Source organism: Panthera pardus, unplaced genomic scaffold, assembly GCF_024362965.1.
Source record: "Panthera pardus isolate Hobbes unplaced genomic scaffold, ASM2436296v1 HiC_scaffold_1, whole genome shotgun sequence".
NCBI classification, from domain to species: domain Eukaryota; kingdom Metazoa; phylum Chordata; class Mammalia; order Carnivora; family Felidae; genus Panthera; species Panthera pardus.
Window position 1 is genome coordinate 13,505,057 of NW_026526654.1, and position 19,837 is coordinate 13,524,893.

Genomic DNA, 19,837 nt, shown 5'->3' on the forward strand with positions numbered 1-19,837 from the left:
CCGGCCACCAGCCCCTGCCTCCTCCGACTGCCTCTCTCTCTCTCTCTCTCCCTCTTCTCTCTCTCTCTCTCTCTCCATTATTGTTTTCCACTCTACAGACGATGGGGTCGGCTTATGATTAGGTCGGGAGCAAGTCAGATCTTCCTCCAAAGATTGGTAATATTTATGTAGGCAAAAAGAGAAAGGAGAAAGAGAGAGAGAGAGAGGAGGGAGAGAGAGAGAGAGAGAGGGAGAGAGAGAGAGAACCGGGAAGGAGGGGATAAGGAAATTAAACCCTTTAAGTCAATGCATATTGTGGTGACACCGGCACAGGAGCCCTCACGGTGGAGTCGGCCAGGGCTGTGCGTTCCCAAAATATGACCAGGGGGTGCTTGGATGTGTCGGCAGTATGACGACGGCTTAAAAATCTGGTTGGCCGCACCCCGGGAGAACGAGAAACCGTTCATCGATTCAGAGAGGGCTCAGAAATGGCGACTGTCTCTGGCATCTCTCTTGTTTTTCACAGTCCTGCTCTCTGATCACTTGTGGTTTTCTGCGCCGAGGCCAAGCTGACCCGGGCCCGGGACAAGGAGCAGCAGCAGCAGCAGCAACATCAGCAGCATCAGCAGCAGCAGCGGCAGCAGCAGCAGCGGCAGCGGCAGCAGCAGCAGCAGCAGCAGCAGCGGCAGCGGCAGCAGGAGCCCTCCTGGCCCGCGCTCCTGGCGAGCATGGGGGAGTCCTCGCCCGCCGCCCAGGCGCACAGACTCCTCTCCGCCTCCTCGTCCCCCACCCTGCCCCCCTCCCCGGGAGACGGCGGCGGCGGCAAGGGCGACCGAGGCAAAAACAACCGGAGCAAGGCTCTTTTCTAGGAAACTCTGCCAAACCGCTGTGGCGCCTGGAGACTTGTTACCCCCAGGCGCCTCTTCGGGCCAGTGCTTCACGGTGGAGAGCGCGGACGCCGTTGTGCGCCAGGAACTGGAGTCGGGGGGTGGCTGGTCCGCGGGGGAGGAGCAGCAGGTGAGGGGGACGCATCCAACTCCGCTCTGGAACTTGTCAGATTTTTTACCTTTCGTTTTGTAATTCCTACACACTTTGGGAATTGTTCTCGGGGTTATCCAGTCCCAACACTTGAACTGTAGTCTGGATGTGGTGCTCAAGGAGGGCGGGCGAGATGGCCACTTGCCGGCAGTGCGTCGAGGCTTACCAAGACTACGACCACCACGCTCAGGAGAAATACGAAGAGTTTGAGAGTGTGCTCCATAAATATTTACAGTCGGAGGAGTTACTCGGTGGAAATCCTGTCCAGAAGACTGTAAGGTAGGAACAGTGGGGTTTTTTTTTCACCCCCTCTTGCGCTTTACTGTCTGTGTGTGTTTGGCCGGAGACGTCCTCTAGAGTTTTAAAATAGTTTTTTTTTTTTTTTTTTTTTTTTTTTTACTCTGGTTTTGTTACTTCACTTGTTGTTTTTGTGGTTAGGAGGGCCTGACTTGCTTAAGTTGGGAACACCTTGAGGATTGCCTGTGGACTGGTGCCTTCTGGGAATCCTTGGAAGCTCAGGAAAGACCCTGGTGTTCTGAGATGATAAAGCTGATGCTTTGCTATCTGTTACATCTATGCAGTTGGTTCAAACTCTGTTACCATTTTTTTTAATGGAATTTGAATGCAGCTTGTTAGGAAGACAGATGGAACTGGATACTGATGACCCCAGATAAAATCAGAGTCAGTGACAGGCATGTGTGGTTTGGCTTATGGACCTGCACACATGATCTCTCTGATATAGTGACATCATTAAGTTGGTTGGCCAGCGGGACAAAAGAAAGTGTTTGTAGTTGTTTATGCAGGAAGAATGAAAAAGCATTTTACTTTTTTCACAGGGGTAATTCTGGTTGTTTGGGAAGTATGGAGGCCTACCTAAGTGTATTTATTCACCATAAGTTTCCTGTTTTCTCTTAGACATTTGTATAATAACTGATCTGAGACTCATTATGAGTAGAAAGTTTTATTTAAATATCTGGTGATCGATGAACAGTGTTAGCTAATTTAACACACCTTACGTAATTAGCTTTAATTATCAGGATCCTCTACAGAAGTGCTAAATGGCAAATGCTAGATGCTCTGGGCTCCTTAATAGAGTGTATTATATTCAGCCTCTTCCTGTTGAATATAATAATGGATATAATACTTGCTGATTGACAAAGGAGAAGCCAATGCAAGTTTCTTAAGAAATGGTCAATGTAATTAATCAAGGGCGCCAGTGCCAGGAGAAGTGTCTCTGTCCGTGGTGCTGAAATGAGATTTGCCCCAGAGCTCTGTTGAAGATGAATATACTGCAGTGACCTTTTAGTAGGGAAGAAATGATGACAGAATCTCAATAAGCCTTTATGTTTCATCCCAGGGGTAATCTCTTAAACAGCACAAGAAAATACTATTGCTTTTCAGAAGAAAAAAATACACCACAGTCTCTTCCTTTCTCTTGACTACTCCCCCAAGTCCACTCAGGAACAGAACTGTCCCTCTTCTGCCTCACTTGCTTTGTATTGGGGAAGTGTAATCAAGGGCAGTATGGATCAAAGGCTTTTGTGAATACTTTGACTAGAGAACTGGGCAAAGGGATACCTGTTTAAAATGAACATAGTTCAAGGGCTGTATTTAATTTGGATTGATTAATTGTGCTTTTGACAATTAAGCTAAACTCAAACTAAACTTGCTTTGTCAACATTCTTTAAAAGACTAGAAATAGGGCTTCTTTTCAGATAGTAATACTGAGTTTACAACATTAATCTGGAAGGCTACTTCACTAGATAAATGGATCTTAAACTTTCTGTTTTTCTTAAACATACCACTATAACTCATGCCTGGGGATCAAACTTACTCTTAATGGCAGAAGTTAATGAATGACTAGCATATTTATTGCATAGTTATTTATTTTGACAAGATATGTTGCCTCAGAATTGTAAAGATAAGGACACTCATGTGTCTGCTAATTACACTGCTAATAAAAAGGTTGCAAAGATTTCACTGTAGTTATGTCCAAAAGTGGTAGCTTGTAATAATATAATTTTGTTTGCTTCCCTAAATGCAAACTTTTATAGAAATTTCTAGTAATCCCAATTTGCATAGGACAGTATTTAAAACATAGTCTGTATTGTCAATAGACGGCAACATATTTTCAGATAAACATGTCAAATAGATTTTTGTTCAAATACCCAGATTTTAAATATATGTAAATGTTTATCTTCTCCTTGACCTGACATAAATCTCAACTTTATAACTATGTTATCATTCATCGCTATAAAGTATAGTGTAGGCTAAACTAACTTGTGATGTTGTAAACTACTTCTGTATTGTGTATCTGTATAAAGTAGTCGTCATTAACTGCATACACAAAAGCATATTATACAAATATCAGTTCCTTTTCTTCACATGGAAAAGTAAATACAGACAATTGAATTTCTTATCTCCGCCACACAGAATTTGTTACCCAGGATGTCTTGGAGCATTTCTTGGTTGTGTGATTTCAGTTGATTTGTCAATCTGACATATTTATTCTACAGTAACTGTTTTCAAAAATTACAGTCTCAAATTTAAGGTGTCAGTGTTTTTGGTTGATAACTCACAAATCAATTGCTTAGTTTTTTAGTTTAGTGTATGGTTTGTTTATGATTCTGCAAAGGCCACAAACATATCCAAATACAAATTATGTTATATGGCTTCAAATGCTACTTGCACACATTTGAAAGATGTGTGTGAGTTATTTCTAAACATACTTATTTCAAACTTATAATTATGAAATGAGGACTATCATCAAGGGCCTTGTTCAAAATATACATTCTATGTGAAATTTTCCATATTTTAAGGTAGCCACAAAGTCCTAGGCTACATTAAAAGTAAATGCATTATATTTCTGGGATTGGTAATGTATTCATGAAAAAATCCAGTTTTGATAGTTTATAAATATATTTACAGAGTTATAGACATAAAATACTTAATCATATTAGGTATACAAACTATTGTAATTCATATTTTAGGGTAAATATACTAACTTTATTGTACTGCCATATAATCAAATGATCAATGCAGTTATTTCTAGCTTTTAAAAGTTAGGACATATATTAATTACCTTCTAGTTTTATATTCTAGTCCCCCTCCATTAAGAAAACTGCCAATAGCATGTATGTGTAAAATTAAACTAGATTAAATTTAATTTCTATTTAACTTTTTAAAAAGGCTTTTTGATCCATTATGTTGAAAAAAAAAAAACCTTACTATTAATCTAACACAATAATAAGGTCTTGAGTCCAAAGTAATTGGAGATCAAATACAGCTTGGATTTACTTTAGCAAACCTTTGTATTTCAACATATAATAGAAATCATTTGTATCCAAGAAAATTTCTTACTATTCTGAGAAATAGCTGGTTTAATTTTTTTAAAGAAAATATACACATTTATCTAGGAAGTAATTTATGAAAAAATAAAGAATAAAAATTATTGCATGTGTCATTTACATTATAACATTCAAGCTGCTGTATTACATAAAGCAGCAAAAATTACATGACAGTGATTCACAGTGTTTTTCAAAATAGTGTTTTTTGATATGTTTAATAAGAATCTAACAGATACTTAAAAAATTTTAAGCTAGGTGGTATTAAAAATATAATGTTCTAAGATATAAAATTACGTATGTATATGATTAACATACTTGATTTTTTTTACTTAAATGAAGATTTTCCCTTAAATATGCCATTCTTTAGCTTGTAAGCACTCTTGAAAATCTATATTATAAAAATTATAAAAATGTATATATTATAAAAATTAATGTTATAAAATGTGTAAAAATTGCATACATATATTATATATGTATATAAATATACTTAGGGAATACAAAATTCTGTGTGAACAGGTGAGTTTTTGTTACTGCTAGCTTTATTTACTTACTATACCTTAAGACAGATGGTCAGCGAAAGCAGTTTTGAGGTTAGATTCTAACATAAATCATTACATCATCTGTATTTTAGTTCTGTCGGCACAAGTCTAATCTTTATACTCTCAAGAATATATGCATTCTCATGTTTTTAGTTTTATAGTCTCATATTAAAGCAGATTCTATTGCCTATTTTTATTTAACAGACATTGACCAAAGAGATGCTCTGCCAGTGTTAGGCATATGTAACAATTCTGATAACTGAAGCTTTCTGTAATATTTGCAGGAACCACTTACAAACAGTAACCAATTTGATAACGTAGAATTCGGGTTACATAATTTGCAGTTTGAAAAAAAAGGCATTTCTTAAGTTCTTACTTATTTTGGTGTCATGCACTATAAATTTTTAAGAAATAATATTTTTAAAGAAAATCAAATATCTTACAATTCTTTCTACTAAAATATTATTTTGTTGTTGATTAAGTGCAATTGTGGGTATTATGACACTGTTCAGAAGTGTGGAATGAATCTGCAAATACGACTTTTTATATTCTACCACTTAATTATTTTCATCTGAAAAATCAAATAGTCTAACCATGCAGATGATCACTTTAACCATTAATAAGGTAATTTATAAGATGAACACCATGATCATAATCACTTTTATGATCCAGATTTTTTATTTATTATATTTTTGCTCTGTATGCAACTACTGATTTATGATCTGTGTTTTGGTTTTATAGGGAAACACCCCAAAATTTATCTTAATATTAGATGCCTGTTTTATAGACTATCTTAATATTAGATGCTTGTTTTATAGACTAAAGAACAAATATTTTTACTATGAGCTTGTAACTGGGTCAGATTAGTAGCTATATAGGGCATATCCACAAAGTTTCAATAATTGCCGTTATACATTGGTTAATCACTGTAATTAGATGAAGTTGGTGTCTGCATATGCAAGGTGAATTAAGTGTGAAGGAAAGGAGATCAAAGAATTCTTTCAGCCCAGTGCTCCCCACATACATATCATAATACATTAAGATATCTTTTCTTGCTAAGTTGATTATGCAAGAACAAATATACACATAGCTATTTCAGACAAGAGAACATTTGGTTTGAATTATCTGACCTGTTGCTTTAATTTCAATTCCTAATTTCCTGTTTAAATCTTTATCTTCTATATCAACCTCACATGAACTCAGCACCAAACATTTTGTCATTTGTTTTATTTATATTGATATATGCTGCGGAGATGGTTCTTCAACATCAGTGAACATTTAGGCTAGATCATGGTCCTTGGGGTCACGCTGGAATGTCCCGGGGATCTGTGAAGAAGATCTTAGTGCCAAAGAGATTCTGATTTCATTGGTCTGGCTTGTGTCATGGGCTTGGCATTTCTAGTTTTCCTGGTGACTCTCATGTGATGAGAATGGAGCTCAGATATTTTGGAAAAGTGGGAGAGGTAACAGGACGTAGCCAGAGTGCAGGGGAGCAAATATGTAGCTTGAGGGAGTAGATGAAAAACGATCCAGCTGGGTGAAAAGGGAAAGAGATATGCCCAGAGAGAACGTGGAGAGAAGGAGTTGGATGCAGAGAAGACCAGAGATTTGAATGTTTGAGGATGGGCCCATTGGCTATGGCAATTCTTTCTTTTAGGGAGAACTGGGTCACCATACTAGTGCTCAATAATGGGCTGATCACATGAGCGCAGAACTCAATGATTATCTTCCTGAGACTGATCAGCTATTTGATTAGAGGAGCCCCAGTCTCATTACTTTTGTCTGTAATTTTAGCCTATGTAAATGGCTAAAGTTCAGACTTTTTAAAAAGTACACGGTTGGTTGTGAGAGAAAACATTTTGGCTTTTCATAGCATTAAATAATTAATTAATTTTATCAATCTTAGGAAATTATAATTCTTTTTCACTTCTATTGTAATGATAAGCCATGGTTTTTTTGTTTGTTTTTGTTTTTTTAACTTATTTCTATATTACTGTAGTAACTACTTGACATTCATAAGCAGTCACGGATTACAACAGCTTAATTTAGGAATTAGTTTTAAGAGGATCTTATTGTTCTGTTTGGAAATGATTGTAATATGAATCATTTCATTTTTAACATTTTAGATTATAAGATGCTGTGAAACATTAAATTTCAGTTTTATCTCATAGGAATTAAATGTAATTACAATCCAAATAATGGAATTTCTTTAATGAAATGTAAATTTACTCTGATTCTTTACAACTGGAAACAAGAGATAGTTAACATTTGTCTTTCTTTAGTAATAAATAATTCCCAATTTGCAGTACGTATTGTGTTGGACTACATGAAAATATTTAATCCTTGGTTGTTTAAAGTGTGAAAAGGTAATGATTAATCCCCACCACCCCTCGGTAGTCTGTTTCTACATTCAATCATCTATAGACAAAATGTCGTCTCAGCTACCAGAGACGGTAAAAAAAAAAAAAAAAAAAAAAGTTTTACAAACATGGAAGTTTACTGTCTGTCTCAACACTGTTACTGATTTTAACAGTGGCAGTAGCATGTCCACACATAAAACATGATGGGTAAATGCAAGTCGGTTCTATGGAAATGCCTGGGGATTAGGTGTGTCAGCTGCTTCACTCCGTACAAGAGGGAAAACGGGCTTTAGTCAAAACTGTGTCTCCACCCTCCAATTTTCTTACCTTCCTCTCATGGCCCCTGGAAGCCGAATTTCCGGGCCTTGCGTCCCATGGGAAACGCAAAGTTAAGGGGTCTTTCTTTGTATCCCTACCGCCATCAAAAGTGATCAGTCTCTTTCTCACTGAACTATCACTGGCTTAGTTTATTTGAAAAAAAAATTGAACTCAGGTGTAAATGGACGATCATGACAACGGATTAGCTATTGCAGAAAATGACTTGAATCACTCGTAAGTTTAAGTGCTGGAGCAAACTTCAACAGTAGCTGTTTAATAAGCTTTAGAGCTCATCAGGAGTCAGAAACTTGTCTAATCCATTTAATCTTTGCATCATCTCTATATGAGGTAATTTTATCACAGATTTTACAGATGAGTAAAGTGAGGACATAGAGTTGACTATTCCAAGGTCAAACAGCCAGTTTAAAACAGGCAGTTTTAAAGATCAAGTTTGGGGCGCCTGGGTGGCTCAGTCGGTTAAGCGTCTGACTTAGGCTCAGGTCATGATCTCACAGCTCATGAGTTCGAGCCCCGTGTTGGGCTCTGTGCTGACAGCTCGGAGCCTGGAACCTGCTTCGGACTCTGTGTCTCCCTCTCTCTCTCTCCCCCTCCTGTGCTCATGCTCTGTCTCTCTCTGTCTCAAAACTAAATAAACATTAAAAAAAATAAAGATCAAGTTCACTTTGTCACTTTAATGTATTTTCTTTTATTATGAGCATTACAAACATAACCAAGGAGTGAAAAGATCAGCATAATAAGTCCACATATACCTTCACGTCGATTTAACAACTGTTAAAAATCTTGCTGTAGGAAATAGCTCTAGGGAGATGTTCATGCTCAGTTGTGAAGGACCATATATCCCATGCTAAGGTCTTTGAGTTTTATTGTCTGTATGATAAAATATCAGGCAGGAATTTTAATCAAGAAGGATTCATTTGGGATGCTTTGTTTTTCTCAAAAATTAGCTTTGGCAACAATGTGATAATAGGCAGGAACAGGGTGAAGTAATGCCAGAGAGATCTGTTCAGAATCTGCAGTATTCCTTAGGGGTAATATGATGGCTATAAATCAGTATTCTTCATCAGAACTATCTTAAAAAATTTTTTTTAACATTTATTCATTTTTTGATAGAGACAGAGTGTGAGTTGGGGAGGGGCAGAAAGAGGAGGAGACACAGAATCTGAAACAGGCAGCTTCTGAACTGACAGCACAGAGCCAGACGCGGGGCTCGAACTCACGGACCGTGAAATCATGACCTGAGCTGTAGTCAGACGCTTAACCGACTGAGCCACCTAGGCGGCCCTTTCATCAGAACTTCCTATGGCAAAGTAAATGTTTTATACTCCACCCTGTCCAATATGGTAGCCCCTAGCTGTGTGTGGCTACTAAGCAGTTAAAATGTGGCTAGGGTGAATGAAGTTCTGGATTTTAAATTTTATTTAAACTTAAATTAGTCTACATTTAAATAGCCTCAGTGTCTAGTGGCTACCATGTTGGGCAGAATGACTACAGTGACTATGAAAGTGGAGAAGAAAGGCAAGATTCAGGAGCCTTTTCTCGTTTCAAACTTACCGACTGTAGAGGAAAGATGTGCTTCAAAATTTATAAAAAGTGAGATTATGGATGTTGATACCTTCTGTTAATTAATCAATTAACTGATGTTTGTTTATTTATTTATTTATTTATTTATTTATTTATTTAATGTGAGCAGGGGAGGGGCAGAGGGAAGGAGGGAGAGAGAGAGAATCCCAAGCAGGCTCTGTGCTGTCAGGGCAGAGCTTGACGTGGGTCTTGACCCCACAAACCTTGAGATCATGACCTGAGCCGTAATCAAGAGTCAGATGCCTAACTCACTGAGCCACCCAGGAACCCTGGTGTTGATACCATTTGAAGAGATAAGAGATACAGAGGGAAGAATGAGTTGGAATTGAGATTGTTGAAAGAAACAGATGCTTCATTTTTATAGATAATGATAGCAGGAGATACCCAGTAGATCGCACACCATGTGATAGGAAGTTTGGTGGTGAAGTTCACACTCTACAAGTGCGTTTGATTTGGGAAGCTATGGACAGAGATTAGATGACTTAGCGAAAAATTATATGGACAGAAAGCCAAAGATGAATCCTGAGGAAGAACAACGTCTGAGGGTTTGAGCTGAAAAGGGACCAGACAAGGAGACAGAGAAGAATGAGGAATAAGGGTGAAGATGTGAGGGAGAAGGATGAATGTGCAAGAGAGAGGAGGGAGAGGGAGAAGAAGAGGAAGAGGGGACGGAGAAAGAATCATGAGAATGTGCTAATCTGAAAGGTATAGGGAAGGATTTTAAGAAAGGTGCAGAATCAGTCAGGAGTGTCTTACCTTGCAGATAGGACACATAGGATGAGCCCAGGACTAGGTCACTGGATTTGGCAATTATTTTCCTTATTGATTATGAGAGTAGTTTTGATAGATTGGTAGGGAGAGATGTCAAATTGTGATGGACTAAGGAATAAATTGGAGCTGAGATAAAGGCTCGTCTGAACTACTCTTCCTTAAGAGAGAAAAGAGGAGGAGAACGGGGTAGGTGGAAAGATGTGGAATTTAAAGAAATAAATATTTTATGATGCAATAAACTTTAGAATATCCATAACTTTTGATCTAGGACCCAGATAGGTATACGAGACATAGAGTACCAGACTCACAAAAAAATGAGCGATGGCACCAGATCCCAAAGAAGAGGTGATAGGCTCCCATCTATTCTTAGCCTTGGGGAGGGGGAGAGGTTGTATCTGTGTGCATTCTGCTGTACATCTCAGATCCCTTGTTTTGTTTATGTTTTGAACAAGAACAAAACTTTAATTTCAGAATGTCAGAAAACAAACACATTTGTCATCTTGAATATGCTTAAATGTAGTAGGAAATTCATTTTCAAATAATATAAAATAACTACTGATTGTAAATATCAACAATTACTATGTGTTACTGTACACATTTTCTTTAGGAATGTGTTGCCCTGGGGTTTAATTGTGTATTTAGGGAATCCGCTGAATTGAATGAGGCCATTTCTTTATAGGATTTCTTTAAAAAATTATTGAGTTAGAAATAGAAATTAATTTTAAACTGAAGAGAGAATACAGTATAATGGTTAAAAGAACAAATGAGGATAGTCTGGGTTCAGCTCTTTAGATTCACCATTTATTAGTTACATGTTATCACCCAAGTTACTTAAAATAGGGATTTTAGTATCTCTAAGATGATAACAGGGAAGAAATCAAAAGACTCCCATGCGTATAAATATACCCAACCTAGGACTTGATGATGCCCAACAAATGGTGACAAGTTATTGAAAGCCATGGGGGAAAAAGCTATGAGAAAATCAGTAAAATTAACATAGTCTTCTCTTGAGATCTCACAGACATTTTCTGGTAAACAACACTCATTTACCAGAGTTTTATAAGCAGACTTTTCATCTTGCATGATAACATTCTCAGCTTTATTACATCTACATTCCTTCTGCTTCTCCAGAAAGGTGAATAAATTATTGAACAATCCTACAATAAAACAGAAAACAAAAGTTCATCTGGAGTGAAAATATTCCATTCTTAAAGCTCGAGTTTTGCTCTATTTTAGGTGAAAAATGAACATGTGTTGGGTTTTAGACTGAGTGGATTCTCTTAGATTAGTCCAGGGGGATTTGAGCCCTTTTGTGCACGAATTGTCTTGAGAGGACAAGTGGGAAACCACTGTGATGATCTAACATCTCCTGGGACCCTATTGGTTAAAACAAAATTCTGGGGGAAACTTCTGTATTAAGTAGTTTGTGAGGCATCGTAAAGTGTCGCCTTCAAAATCCATTTTAAAAGATGGGGCTCTTTGCCCTGCTTTCTAGATACTTGGGTTTGTGTTTGTTTTTTGCGTCCCTGTAATTTTTTGCTCTGACCCACATTTACCCATTTAGCCATACTTAGTATTTTTATTGATTGGGAGAGGGAGTTGGGTAAAAGATTGCCTCGATACTGAACTAGAGCTAGCACAAAAGGCGAACGTGGCAAGTGCCAAGATATAGAAACTGAATGGGGAGAATAAAAGACGGGCTGTGCATCATGAGTGGGAACATGATTGCCCTGAGAAAGAGAAGACACAGAGAGACCCAGCAAGGTTCTTTAACTAGATAAAAATCATCATATAGAAGGGGAGACTTGTTATCCAGTACTTTGCATGGCTCTAGGCTCTGTAGATGGGTGTTTTGTGCAGGAATATCTTTACTCTCTATAAGAAAGAGTGTTCTATTAAAGGGTACAATGGAAACAGTTGCCTAAGGAAATGAGAGCACATTGCTACAGAAGATGTGCAAATGGGATAGGAGCGATCTGCGATCTGCTGTGACCCTACGGGGGGCATCTTGCCCTCGTGTTGCTGGTTGACCAGACGATTTTAAATATTCCAAACAACAGCCTTTGGCATAAAATGAAGGACCCAGAAGAGATAACTTTGCGCAGTGAGATTGTACTTAGTGTCAATCCCTGTCAGAGAAAAATGATCTTACACAGAAAATATAACTATTTTCTTAGCCTAGCACCTTGCTCATAATAATAATACTTTGCAAAATAAAAGTCTTGACAATATCAACTTTAAATTATTTATTTTTTGGTTCCTATTCATATTGTTATCAGTCTGAATAACTTTTAAAAAGAACAAATCAACTACATATGCTTATCCTGAGGATATATAGGAATGGAGTTAGACTAATCTATAAGGAAATTTTTTTTTTTTTTTTTTTTGGTTATTGCGGAGTTGCAAAAACATTTATCTTCTGTTATCTTCTGATCACAAACACATCAATCACTGTTACTAACTCTCAAGCAGGACTCAAAAACATGGTCAGACTGGGAAGGAAAAGGTGAATAATGACCTTTCTCTATTTGTTTTGTGGCACTTCTTTTCAGGCATTAACTCATCCCCCCTATCCAGTTCTTTGGGGATATTATCACCAGGAACAAAATTACTGTGTAAAATTGCACACTGCTATCGAATTGTACCCATTTATTATGTTTTTACCACGAACAAGCCCAATGCTGATAACTCTAACATTCATATCTTGTTTATTCCCTACAACAGTCCAATATCATGGGCAAAACTAGCTTTATCAGCAAATGGGGTGACAGTGACTGAGGTTTAGAGCAGTTAAGGAATGCGCTCAAGTTCTCACAGGTGAGTGTGGCGTAGCCAGAATTCAAACCCAGTAGTATGTGGTGCTTAATATCAGAGACTTAACTTAGTTACTATATCACACTGTCACAAATTGTTGCTCATGTCTAGTTGTTTTGTTTTGTTTTTGTTTTCGCTTTTAGGGCGGAGAATGTGGGTGGAAAGCAGCTAGACTAGATGGAAAATAAAGTTCTTTTGCACATAAAAAGAAACACAAGACACTTCATCTAGATTTCTTGTTGCTGCAGCAGCTTTGTGTGGGGAACAAACAGGGCCTAAAAGATGAGTCAAGGTTCAGATTGCTGTTCCACCGGGTCCTATGAGCTAGGGGTGCTGCTATGCAGTTTGAAGCGTCACTGAGAGGAGGAGCAGGGCAGGTGGATAATAAAATGTAGCTGGCGAGTTTTCCTCTCAGTTCAAGCCACCCTGAAAGGAGATAATGGCTCTGTACTGCAAGGCTGAATAACACCCCTCTTCCTACTGTGTAGACACTGAGCTGGTAGGAAACATTGACAGGTTTGTCCTTCTAATCCAGTAATTAGCTTCTAATCAAAGCTGTCCTTCTAGTTCAGATCAACTGCCTGATAGAGATCTTGAGCTTAGTTTCCATAAAGCCCTGTGATATATTTAACCTTGGGAATCACAGTGACCCTAGATAAGCTGGGATCACTTGTCTGAAGAGAAACAACTGTTTTTAGAAAGGTCCTCTGAATCTTAAACCCTTAAAAACAGGATATCTCCTTCCCCGTAGTGACAACTGGGCTGGCTGCTAGGAGCCATTAGGCAAGAAGCTCTGTCTGGGGCACCTGTGCTTTCTGAGGCCGTGGCCTCAGCCCAAGTCCAAGGGAAGTCCTGGGGAAAAAGGAGGACACGCAAATGCAAATGACCTTGCAGTCATTGGAGCTGTGAGTCTCCCCATGGATCTGCTCTATGGAGGGCTGGCAGATTATGACAAGTTTCAGATATGTTCTGTGTGTCTCATGAAGTGTCTCAAAAGTATATTGAAATTTTGAGTCACTTAGGAGAAATGAATCCTTTTGTATCATTTCAGTTTGGAATTTTTAAACTTCAGTTTTATTCAGTGTGTCTGCAGATTCCAGTAAAGAAGAGGGCGTTCGAGTCTCAGTAAGCAAAATCCTTGTGGGCAGAGTTGGATTTCAATGATGAATATGGATTATTTGTTTTTTTCAACTCTCATACTTGTTACCTGCTCAACCGTGGACTTGAATTCCCCTTTCAATTTTTTGCTTTTTTTTTTAAGATTATTAAAATAATTAAATCTTTAGGTATTTAGATATGTATATTTTTTGTTCTTAGGACTTAATGGATAAAATGGGCCAATCATGTATAATAGACTGTTTTACCTCCCAGGAGTCCAAAAGGCTATCTATCCATCTATCTATCTATCAATCATCTATCTGTCTATCTATCTATCTATCTATCTATCTATCTATTGTTTTTTGGCAAAAATAAGCATACTGTAAGAGTACCCAAACATTTTGTTTGTTGATTTATTTAGCCTTTGACCAATAATTTTCTCAAATCCAGATACTTCAAAATATGAGGAAGGTTTACAAAATCCATTGATATTTATAAGTCCCAAATCTTTAATCTTAACATCTCGTTTGTGATATTAAGAACTCAAACCTTTTCATAATAAAAGTCTAAAATGTTTCCTTAAAGCTATGGTGATTAATTTTTGATGTTCCTCAATAATTTCATAAAAGGTAGAGATTTTTAAAAGGTCCAAATTGCGGGAGTAATTGTTAACTTTGATGAAGGGGCTCATCTTTGCCTGTCACGTGGTCCAGATGCGCAGCCCCACAGATGTGCTAGCTGGAGAGTAAACTGTCCTTTACTTCCCATGCTCCAGTGTCGATGCTGTAAGCTTTTCCTTGCTTCTATTTTGCTGTATCCACATATGAAAAGAGAAATAAGACCAATATATAACCACAGTTAAGACAAATAACATATTCCCAAAGACTTGAAATGGTGTTTTGGCAATCAACGTTTTTGGTTCACGGTCTTTGTCAGAAACATGGTGCATCACCGCTGAGGAAATGATGTTCACTTCTCCAATATTACCTGTTAATTGGATGGATGTTTACTTTTCCCACAGTATCCACTTTAAACAGAGAAGTGTGAAAGCTAAGCAGTGCAAATTTGCATTTCTTTAATGACGTGATTATATTAATAATACTAAAACAATATAGCTAAAGGCACTATGCAGCACTCAACAATTTCCTTTTTTTCCCCTGAGTCAAGACTAAGGTAGATGAATTGTAGAAAAGGTGACTCGTGATAGATACGATTTAGGGGAAAAAACATATCTTCATCCAAATATATTAATTTATATTTAAAAAATGTTTATTTGTTTTGAGAGAGAGAACACAAGCATTGGGGGGCGTGGGGGGAGGGGAGAGAGAGAGAGAGAGAGAGGAGAAGAGAAGAGAAGAGAAAAGAGAAGAGAAGAGAAGAGAAGAGAAGAGAATCCCAAACAGGCTTAGCGCTGACAGTGCAGAGCCCGACTTGGGGCTCGATCTTGCGAACTGTGAGATCGTGACCTGAGCCTAGATCAAGAGTTGGATGCTATACTAATTTATCTTAATGGCCCAACATTTGAAATACACAGGACCAGATGAAGTAGCTGAGTTCATGGTGCCACTAGATCAAGGAAAACATGTCGTGGTATCTGAGAGTTCCCATTTTCTACCCCTGACCAATTACCACAGTATACGTTTGCCTGTGTAGTGCCGTGTCCATTCTGGGCAATTTTGAACTTATTCTTAGCCTAAATTTTTAAAAACACCATGATAATATCTGATGCATTTCATGTCACTTGTTAAGGAGAGTCTCTCAAGGGGTAGTCTAACCAAGTTCCTGTGACTTCTCCGATTAATGGCTCAGGGCTCTAGAAGTGCCCGTTCTTGTTGCAGAATGAGTAGGTACATCAGAGGGGCCAAATAAAGGTCTGCACAGCATTTTCTCAGAATGATTACAGAGATTATTTGCAGAGGATATGGTAATTGTCACCAGATGCGTTAAAGGATGCTGCATAAGGAACATTTTAATAATTTAATTTGTAATCATTGCCTCTGGGAATGCATTTTGTCATGAAATCTTTGTATGCTAAATAGGAAAAATTTGTGTAGGGACAAATGAATATTACTTTCTAAAAAGGGATCTTTAGCGCAAACTGTTGTTGGATGGTCTGAGCACTATTATTATATGGCAGCAGCAATTTAGACACTGAGATAAAAGATATCCCACAGTGCACCTAGTTAAAAAAAGAATAAATAATCAGAAATGTCATCCTGTGTGACTCATAAATGGACATGCAAAAAAAGTAAATTTATATATAAACAGGATGAGTATTAAAATAAGGAAAGGAGGGAATGTGAGAGAACACCCAGGAGAATACTGGCTTTTCTTTTTCGAGATGCACATAATTAAGAACAAGATTAAAGGCATGTAAATATCTTAATCCAGAAGCTGCAGTGCTCATAATGTGTTACTGAGAAAAACAATCTTGGTAACAAGTTTTCTTTTTCATATGGTCCCATTTTCAACCTGTAAGTGGAAATTAGATTTTACCCAGAGCCTTGACATTAGGACCATGCTACAGCCGCCTTATGAAAATGTCATGGTTTTTTTTTTCTTGAAATACAGCAGGCTATAAGTCAGATAATTACAAAATACCAATTTTATAAAATATGGTGTTTGATATCTTTGTTACTGAACAACAGAGCTTTTTATACGGGAACTATAAACAGAGTATTTGTACATGCTTCTTTATGGGTAATTATGGGTTTGAAAAATCATAAACAGCAGTGTAATTACTCCATAGCTTGCACTGGGGATGCGTGTTTCCTTAATCTGGCCACTTAAAGAGAGAAATAACTATTCATCTCTGAACCTTTCCAGAGAAGCAATTTTTAAATCCAGTGTTGTTTCCCAAATTTAGGAGACTTCAGAAAAGTATGTCACTGTTTGGTGCTGCTGATTAGTTTATGAATTTTAAGGAACTGGAAAGACACTGTATCTTGATCATACTGTGCACCCAAATCAGGAAGAGATTGAAAGAGAAAATATTCCACTTCATAGAAAAAAGCAAGAGAGACTGTTTAACAGCCTAATAGAAACTTTTTCATTAATCCAACCAGAAAATAAAAGCTATAGATGTTGTTTTTCTTTTTTGTGAGATCCTATTCAGATACCTAACCAGGATGTTCAGAGCGGCAAAATTATTATATTACCTGAGAAATCACCCAGACAGTTCAAATAGTTCCCGAAATTCAAATTACTCGTAGGCAGATGTTTTAAAATAGCACTTTCCAAACATTGCCCTGATTATTTCACATTATGAAATGAGCTCGAGTGTTAGAAATAAAACATGGAAGAAGTTGAACCCCTAGTGGCCATTCGTGGGCTTTCGGTGGCAATCTATTACTCACATAGAAACAAACACAAATCAGTACTGTGACTGCTTTGTCATCTGATTTGAAGAAAGTTTGACATCAATCAGTAACCTAAGTAAAGGGCAAATAATTGATATAAAGCAATTGATATAAATACTTACTTTGTAAGTATAAATGATTTAACTAACTGTTGCTTTTTAATTTTAATTTATTTCATGGATAGGCAGCAGAGTTATGCCCAAAGCCGGAGGGCAGTTCTATTCTTTGTTAAGATCATAATAATTGACAATTATTATGCACCTGGGGTTGGTGCCAGACCAATTTATTTAATTCTTTGAGGTAGGTCTGATAATTATTTTCATTTTGTAGATGAGGAAGCAAAGGCCTAGGGCAGAAGACCTGTAACTAAGGTTTATTCTAACAATGGTTTTCTGCTTGTTTTCTGTCACACTGCTATGGTACAGAAGCAGTCCTGATTTTCAGATATTACAGATTATTGAAAAGGAAGAAAAGCAGATATCACTTGTTGCTTGAGGACAGTTTCCAGCAACATGTGGATGGTTTACATGATAAATCTAGAAAATGAATTCTGTACGTATATACTTGCCCATTTGTTTCTCCCATTAGATTTTGAGAGTGCTCCTAAAGCTAGGAGTTATGTCTTATTCCTTTTTTTTTTTTTTTTTTTTGTCTAATCACTTGTAAAGAAGAGAGAAAAGAAGAAAAAGGAGGTTGTGATGGTTACGAAACAGCTGTAGATTCTTCAGTACCCCTCCATCTAAGGGTTTGTGCATGCCCACTCTTTGGGTCCAGGCATGTGTGGGACTGTTTTGTACAAAAGACTGGGGCATATGTGATGTTCTGTGACTTTCGTGGTAGCTGATAAATGGCCATGCATTTTGAACCCTGTCTGCTGAGACACGTGTTCTTGAAAGTGTGAGCTGGCATTGAAGACGTTCACATAACCCAAGACCACCCTACTGTAAGGATGCCCAGGGCACATAGAGAGGCCAGGGTAAGCTTTCTTAGTCTCAGTTGAACCCAGATTTTGACTTGTCCTAGACCAGGTCCAGGCACATGGGTAAAGCCTCCAAATGAGTCAATGCAAGCCCTTTAAGTCACTCTGAGCCCTTCAAATCTTCTCAAAGCACCAGATTCTTTAGAGGAAAAAAAAGTTACCCTACCCTTTTGATGTAGTTTAACTTTTCGAATCCATAGAATCTTAGACCATAATACAGTGGTTGTTTTAAACTACATTTTCGGTGGTTTGTTAGCAATAAACTAAGCGGTGTTCAGTAGTTGTTGAATGATCCTTCATTGTGTGAGAGGTTCCACTGAGTAAAACCAATGAAAATTGAAGAAAGAAACCCCAAACCACCTATATGGCCTCATGTACATTTTTATTGAATTCTTTCCCTCTCTGGTTGGTAATGCTGCTGAGTAGTTTCTTGAAGCTCTTACTGTGACATTTTTCCCTGCCAGTTCATTTAATTAATTTAGCAGCAGATATTCATACATTGACTCTTGTGCCCAATTCATCATCTGAGGAATTAGGAGATGTATGATAGGGAACGATGCCCATGAGCGGGTTGTGTACAATATAACCAAAAAGATACCGTTTGAGGCTTCACATAGGAACAGTGCCATGGAGAGATATAGCAAGATCCTCTGGGACGTCCAGCTAGACCAGCTTCTTACTTCTATCACTGGGTTTTACTAGTGTTCCACTGTGTATCCATAATGTGGCAAATAAAGTGGAAATTAATGTAGGTGTTCAGTTTTTGAAACAGGCAATTTTAAAGGCTGCCTTATTTGGAATATTCTGTTGCAATCCTCATGTTTTAATATTTTAAAATTAAGAAACCATAATGAATGCATCTTCTTGAAATTAAATCATTTATTGTCATTTATAACAAGTGGGTGATTTCATGAGATTCTGTTAACAACCAAGTTTCAGGGCACCTCGGTGTCTCAGTTGGCTAAGCATCCAATTTCAGCCGAGGTCATGATCTTATAGTTGATGAGTTTGAGCCCCACATCAGGCTCTGTGCTGACACCTTACAGCCTGAGCCTGCTTCAGATTCTGTCTCTATCTCTCTCTGTCTCTCTCCCACTCATGCTCTCTCTTTCTCTCTCTCAAATATAAATAAACATTAAAAACAACAACAACAACTGAGTTTCTACTATTCTTTAGGAGAAAGTAGTTGCGTTTTCATGTACCTGTTACACTATTACAGTATCTTTGTTCCTGCACTTGAGCCATAATTTTGGAATATTTTAAACAGCATTTGTACGTTCAATTTACCTGAAATATTTTGGGAAGCATTGAAGGCTAATATTCATAGGAATCAGAAAAGAAAACTGGGTCTGGTATAATCAGTAGCAAGTGGCATCATCCAACCATTAGGTAGAATATGAAGAGGTGAACCATTGTCACAAAAGCACCAACTAGTTTCCTGAATGACTTACTAGACTTTTTATTCAAGAGTAGTTTCCAGTTTTCATGGGTTATTCCAAAAAATGAGATAATGTATTAGATTTCTTTTTTAAAAAAAATTTAACGTTTATTTATTTTTGAGAGAGAGAGCGCGAGAGACAGAGCATGAGTGGGGGAAGGGCAGAGGGAGAGGGATACACAGAATCTGAAGCAG

General features: G+C 37.7%; 1 pseudogene; it reads left to right on the top strand.

The window, feature by feature from the left end:
• The first annotated feature begins 1,150 nt into the window (after nt 1-1,150).
• The window catches only part of LOC109263957 (PIH1 domain-containing protein 2-like), a 93,943-nt pseudogene continuing 75,256 nt past the window's right edge, over nt 1,151-19,837 (top strand).